This window comes from Octopus bimaculoides, chromosome 11 (genome assembly GCF_046866305.1).
Source record: "Octopus bimaculoides isolate indiv1 chromosome 11, ASM4686630v1, whole genome shotgun sequence".
Classification (NCBI taxonomy): Eukaryota; Metazoa; Mollusca; class Cephalopoda; order Octopoda; family Octopodidae; genus Octopus; species Octopus bimaculoides.
In genome coordinates, this window is record NC_142938.1 from 79791761 (window position 1) to 79799260 (window position 7500).

General features: G+C 37.5%; 1 long non-coding RNA gene across 1 annotated transcript in view; it reads right to left on the minus strand.

Annotated features, from left to right (window-relative positions):
- LOC106867976 (uncharacterized) overlaps positions 1-7500 on the minus strand; it is an 18534-nt gene that overhangs the window by 9594 nt on the left and 1440 nt on the right. The window lies entirely within an intron of this gene.

Consider the following 7500-nt stretch of genomic DNA (forward strand, 5'->3'; position numbering starts at 1 on the left):
CTTCAACCACCTGCCTCCTTCATTAGCACAACTGCCACCGTTTTCATTACTACCACATGTTTTCCCCTACTGTTCTCATTACCACCACCCCTACTCATCTCCTAACACCACTGTCATCACTTACTGTTACAAATCCCCCACCATAGCCATTCCCACTCAACAGTGGTAGTACAGGTCCCTTTCAACTATTTACCAATTCTTTGCTGTTGTACTCTTGTACTGTTGCTATGCTCGAATGTGCAGCTCAAGTTGTTCAACCATGCAATCTTCTTCACACAGTTTCTCCCTCACTACACTTCCTTCTTCTTTACCTACTTTTCTCCGCTCTATTTTCCTTTCTGTCTGTCTTTTGACCTCTGCCAGTTGACCTGACTGTCTGTTGAACTCTCTCTGAATCTCTGTCAAACTGTCTAACTGTCAATTTGTCAATCTATCAATCTACCTGTCTTGCTACTGACCTGATGAGTTGTAGGTTTGTTTGTCAGTCTGACTATCAGTCTCTCAGTTGCAGTTAGCCTGTACTGTGATGGCTCAGCCAGCCAGCCAGCCAGCCAGCCACTCACTCACTTGGCTGTACCACTCCCTAAACACACCCTCATCAGTCAGTCAGTCAGCCTAGACAACGTCTGTCTAGTTGACTGCCCTGCTTTACTGTTTTTTGTGATAATTCACTTTTAAAAAAAATCAATTCCATATGTTTTTACTGCTGATCTAGCAGGAAGGTGAAGAAGGTCAGGCTTGTAAACACTGCTGCTGCTACTGCTACTACTACTACTACTACTTCTTCTTCTGCTGCTTTTTCCTGATGAACATGCACATCCTCAAGATAGAAAAGATTATCTCAAAGACTATGTCTCCTCTTTCTGCCTGTTCTACCACTACTACAATAGCTTCTGCTCCCTGGTGTTGGCTGGTCTCATGCTAACTTCACTCTCAACTCACTTGTTTTTCTCCTTTTCTTGTCACCTGTATTATTTCATCCTTATATCCCACACTGACCATTATTTTCAGACTGTCAGCCCTCTCGAATTCTTTTGTACATGTTTTTCTTGTTACAATCAACTTGAAACAGTCTTGGAAGGCCTGCATAGGCCACGAGCAGAACCCTTTCCTCTAGATCAAACTGATAACCCCACCCCACTGCAAAGCCCCCTACAACTTCTATGCATTCTTCATTACCACCAACATCATTAATATATAGGTGTGTTGATAATCTTAATGACATTTGGAAGGGAAGTTCTGGGTAAAGTCAACCTCACTTCTTGTACTTAAGTTTTCAACAACTGGACAAAAACTGAAGTTATCTCAGTGGGGTATGGGGTGTGTGTGTGTGTGTGTGTGTGTGTGAATTTCAGTTATCTTCACATTGTTTATGACAACAATAATGACATTTTTGCCACCAGGGCATACATAAAAATGAAAACAAAATCACTAAGAAACAAAGTGAAATTGACTACAAAGCTTAGAGGACGTGTCAGTTACATTTCATCCTTTCAGACTGTTGATAAAAATAAAGTCAGCTTCTGTCAAAATTTGTGGCCTTGTGTGGATATTAGAAATCAATCATATGTACATGAAGCGAAGATGTGTGGGTACATGGCTTAGAGGTTAGGGTGTCGGTATATGACCTAGTGGTTAGGATGTTTGCCTCATGATCATAAAATTGTGTTTGATTCCTGGACAGAGCTCTGTGTTATGCCCTTGAGCAAGGCCCTTCATATCATGTTGCTCCATCTACTCAGCTGAAATTGAATTCCAGCTGATTACTGTTGCAGCCTCCCCTTTTTCCAGCAGTCACACCCTCAGTGTGCCACTGGCTTAAGGGTGGGAAGCCCAAGAAAATTTCTCTGTCTGCTCAAGACAAGATAAGCACCTTAAACGATTACTGAAAGCATGGTACTTGCAACTAAGTCATACTAGTTTGTGAGTGACCACTACGAAGGTTTCAGTTGATCCGATCAACGGAACAGCCTGCTCATGAAATTAACGTGCAAGTGGCTGAGCACTCCACGGACACGTGTACCCTTAATGTAGTTCTCGGGGATATTCAGCATGACACAGAGTGTAACAAGGCTGGCCCTTTGAATTACAGGCACAACAGAAACAGGAAGTAAGAGTAAGAGAAAGTTTTGGTGAAAGAGTACAGCAGGGTTCGCCACCATCCCCTACTGGAGCCTCGTGAAGCTTTAGGCGTTTTTGCTCAATAAACACTCACAACGCCCAGTCTGGGAATCGAAACCAAGATCTTATGACCGCGAGTCTGCTGCCCTAACCACTGGGCCATTGCGCCTCCACGTGTGTGTAGGTAATTGTATGTATATAAACGTGTTTTGAAGGCTTCATGTAGTGAGATGAATGTAGATAATTATTTAATTAGACAAGGGATATCCTCAAAAATAAATTCAAGTAATTGGAGGGGAAAAAAATAGTAAAAATTAAGGTAATGCAAATATAAGAGAAATAAATGACCTGGATAAATGAACTAAATAAAGATTAATTTGTGGTAAGAAAATGCTTCCCACTTGGGTTTGGAATATAATTTTAATGTTTTAAACTTTGGAAAGATCATATATTTCTGGTGTATGTGGAATCACAATTTTAATTTAAGTCTCATTTGATACAGATGAATCAACGTGTATCCCTCACAATGTGATTTTACCAAAGTTATAAACATTCGCTCCTATATTCTGAGTAATGGCTGATATGCAGCCTAATTGAGAATGCATGGCATCATCTTTTAGCTGTTGGTACTCTCTCAGGGGTTGTGGATGTCTCCTAAAATTGTTTTTGATGGCGGCTAGAAATGTTTCTTTCCTTTATTTCATCTATGATTTAGAATGTATCCAATTTTGGAAAATATCACGCATTAGTATAAAATATAATGTAATGAAATATTAGAGAATATGTTACAGATAATTAGATAATTATAAAATATAAAAATCTCTCACTGGAAGAGATATAGAGGATACATTTAAGTAAAGAAAATCAAAATAGCCTAAAATATAGACCATACTTAACTATGGACAAATACTTCCTTTTATTCTTTTATTTGTTTCAGTCATTTGACTGTGGCCATGCTGGAGCACCACCTTTAATCGAACAAATCGACCCCAGGACTTTGAACTTCTAAGTTACGGGGACATAAATACACCAACATCGGTTGTCAAGTGATGGTGAGGGTGACAAGCACAAACACACACACACACACACACACACACACATACGATGGGCTTCTTTCAGTTTCCATCCACTCTCAAGGCTTTGGTTGGCCCGACGCTATTGTATAAGACACTTACTCATGGTGCCATGCATTGGGACTGAACCCAGAACTGTGTGGTTGGTAAGCAAACTACTTACCACACAGCCACCCCTGCTTCCTTTTTATACAAACATATATTGAAATATAGATTACCATTCTGTCTCCTGTCTTATTTCCTCTTGAAATAATATTTGCTGGCTGAAAGCGTTTTTGAAAAAGAAATGAATGGAACTACCTGGTTGAGAAAATTTGGGAGCCATTGTTTCCACCAGAAGGTGGCAGGTTGCCTGTCAATGACCTCACTTGAAATTTGACCTGTTCCATACATACAAGCAAATGCAAGCTAGCCAGGGAACCTCTAGCAGTTGCTCAACCTGTTAGAAATAGCATTCAAGTCTCCTTTAAAGCATAGCTACTCTATTAAAAGGGAAGTGCACATTAGGTAATGTAGTTTTAGAAACCTTTATAAAAGAAGATGGTTAGGGTAGATATGCTTTTGGTCTGCTTATCAGAGTTATATCTGGGATAAACTACAAGACTAGCAACTATTTGATATATATATATATTTACTGACCATTGGCTAATAGAAACTTGAGAAGTAGAGGATACTCCCTCTTCTCTATCACAAATTTTGGGTATAATCAGTTTGCTGAATGCTATGGTTATGTGGGTTAGTGTCATTCGGGAATTGACTGTTATCATCTGACTGTGAATATCTGGAACACGTCCAAGAATATTTTTGACCATACACTCCGCTACTTTAGTGAATGCGTCACTCATACGTTCACTCATACGATGCTTGTCCTGAACACTACAACACTGCCAGGTCAAAGTTGGAAGTTGTCTTTAACCTTTGACTTCATTACATTTGAACTGTGGAAGTTATTTTAACCATTCAAGAACAAAAACACGAAAAAATCTCTTATATTCACTTTATGCACTTGTGCAGCCTGGTTGTTGACACAATTCCACAGCAGCTGGTGAACATTAATTACTTGTAAATTTTTATAGGTGTCAGGGGCATATCAGGACAATTACCCCCAAAGAACAACCCCACCGACAACTACCCCTAGGACAATTACCCCCTCGTGGTTAATTACCCCCTCTTGGTTAATTATCCCCTCTTGGTTAATTACTCCCTCTCCAATATATTAAGAAGTTTTAAATCATCATCTGTTGTCCTCTGGGGTAAATGTCCTACACTCGTCAGGGGTTTTCTTTGCTTTCTTTTTTTTGTTGTTGTTGTTGACCTTTGGACATATGAGTCTACTGCATATTTGTTGATTGACCCTTTTGACAAGGGCCACTATTACTTACTCTTATATTCAGTTCCTTTGTATCTATCTATCTATATATATATGTATATATATACTTGTATGTTACTACCTTTCCTTCAATTTTCATATTCTCTTCTATGATGCAATCGCTTCAGTTTCATCACAGTTTCACTTTGAGTCACTTGCTAAATAAATACAATTCAGAAATAGGTTTTATGATCCTACACCAAAGTCTTTATAATTACTCTTTGTCAATGCCTTCAACGTTATTCTTTCTAGGATATCATTACTCTTTTACTTGTTTCAGTCATTTGACTGCAGCCATGCTGGAGCACTGCCTTTAGTCAAGCAAATCGACCCTAGAGCTTATTCTTTGCAAGCCTAGTACTTATTCTATCTTACCCTTTTACTGAACTGCTAAGTTACAGGGACGTAAACACACCAGCATCAGTTGTCAAGTGATGTTGGAGGGACAAACAGACACACAAATATATATACACACATACATATATATACATATATGACAGGCTTCTTCCAGTTTCTGTCTACCAAATCCACTCACAAGGTTTTGGTTGGCCTGAAGCTATAGTAGAAGACACTTGCCCAAGGTGCCACGCAGTGGGACTGAACCTGGGACCATGTGGTTGGTAAGGAAGCTGCCTACCACACAGTCACTCCTGTGCCATTGTTAATATCCTGCGCTAATTCTCAATATAATGTAAACACAGAAGTTAAATTGAGTACATAAACCTGTAGGTAATGAGTAATGAGTGAGGTACCATATTCCAAAATGTATTCGGAATGCAGAAAAGACATAGTTATGAAATGGAATATAGTGAGCTGAAAAGCTTTCTTTAATTAAGATTATCTATGCAATTAATAAATGAAACCTCTATCTATCTTGGTGCTTAAAAGCTATGACTTCAGTAAAATTAATTGAAATTTTGGAAAATATAGATAATTCAGTAATGGAGTGGATCTGGTCTTTGAAGATTTCTGGTTGTTAAGCATTTGTTTGGTGATCAAGAATCTCTTAAAATACTAGTCGCAGCACATGTTTGCATATCTGCACACAGGGAATTATGATATCTTTGTAAAGTTAATGCTTGTAGCAGATGAACTTTATCAACATAAACATCTGGCCCTTTCACCAAACGTGAAAGAGGTATTTCTCATGAGTTAGATTGTCTCCACTCTGAGTGCTAGTACATCATTTACATGATATACGCAGTGCTATATTTAGGCATAGACTCACTGGGTTGTTGCTTGTGGAGGCTTCATGGATCTAGGGGCCCAAAACTAATCGGTATTTATCGTGGCTTGTGCTTAATAAGTAAATTTATGAGACTGAGTGCCTTGCTTTTCCCAGAGGTTGATAGTACTGTTAAGACAGCCCTGCATGCATGTATGTACCACTTCTATTAAAACTTTCAAGACAAGTTTCTTAATCAAATATCTGTACCTGGAAGATTGGATCAAACCAGGAGTCACAGGAAACAGGTCTGCTTAACAAAGCTTAAACTATCAGAATTCATATCTCCCTGGTGCACACAAACTTTTATTTCCTGAATTGTATAATCATCATTTTGCTGAAAACCTCCCTTCACAAAACAGACATGCAGTGTAGTTAAAAGAGAAGTTTTTGGTTTTTCAATGGAACTACATGCTTATCAATCTGAAACAACTTTTTTCCTTTATGTGATAGCACCTTTTGAAGTCCATGTTGCAAATAATGGGAAGATTATTGCCATTATTATGATTATAATTTTGGACTATAAAGGAAAATGTTTTGATATTATATCTGCTCTATGTTTCAAACAGTCTGATCTCCAATCACCATCAGGTGTCTTATTCTTGGATGTATACACAATATGTGAGGAAATTTGAACTTCAAGTTCAAATTTCATTAGATATTATGTATACATCTTTATTTCTAAACTAAGGGCAATGATGCTCTTATCCACTTGGATACATGCATCAGTTTCTTGGTAGATAAGAGCATGACAACTTTTAGTTTGAAAATAAAGGTTCTAAGTATGAATTTAGCTCGATACAGTGTAAACATCCGAGAACACAACACTTGTTGATGGGAAGAGATGAAGCTGATCAGAACAATAATATAAATATGAAAATATGGTTTATCTCTAAAGATGAGGTTAATGACCTGAAAAATCATAATTATAAAACTTATAATTAAATCTCACCTCAAACCTTTTTAAACGTTTAATTATTTTTATTGTTATTGCCAAGTGTAGTGGAAAGTGAGGGAGAAATTGTAGTGTTTAACTGGCTACCCTTCACTTCTGGTACTTCACTTTCTGGAGTTCAAATCCTTTTGAATTGATTGTTATTTCTCTGAGTGTAATTAAATACAGAGAAACATTTAATGTGGTACTCTACTCAGATTGATTGTATCTTTTACCCTACCAAAGTTAACAATATAAATACTAGCTAATTCAACTAACCGTACAGCCTTTCCTTGTTTCATATTTGTAATTATAATTATTAGAAAAAAAAAGTGTAGTAACTAACTATAGAGTACAAAACTAAATGCTTAACAGTTTTTAGTTCTTTCACTGTATATTCTGAATTTAATCGTGCTACAGTCATTTTTATTCCTTAAAGGAGGGGAGAAAAAAAAAAAAAGAAATCAGTGGTTTACTGGGAACATTTTAATTAACTACATTTTTGTGGCATAATTTATAGTATTTTGCCAAAGTGAGAATTTATTATTAGGAAAATACAAGCACCATAAATTCCAACTACTCTTCCTCTATGACTGAGTGTTCATGCTCGTTTTAAAAATTATCATCATTATGATTAACATCAACGTCATCATAACAATGAAAACCACCACCACCACCACATCTGTAACATCTGTAACTCTGCTTCAGCAACAGGCCTGTCATTACTTCTGCAGCCATCACCACTAAGACCGCTACCAATAACTACAGTGACACCAGC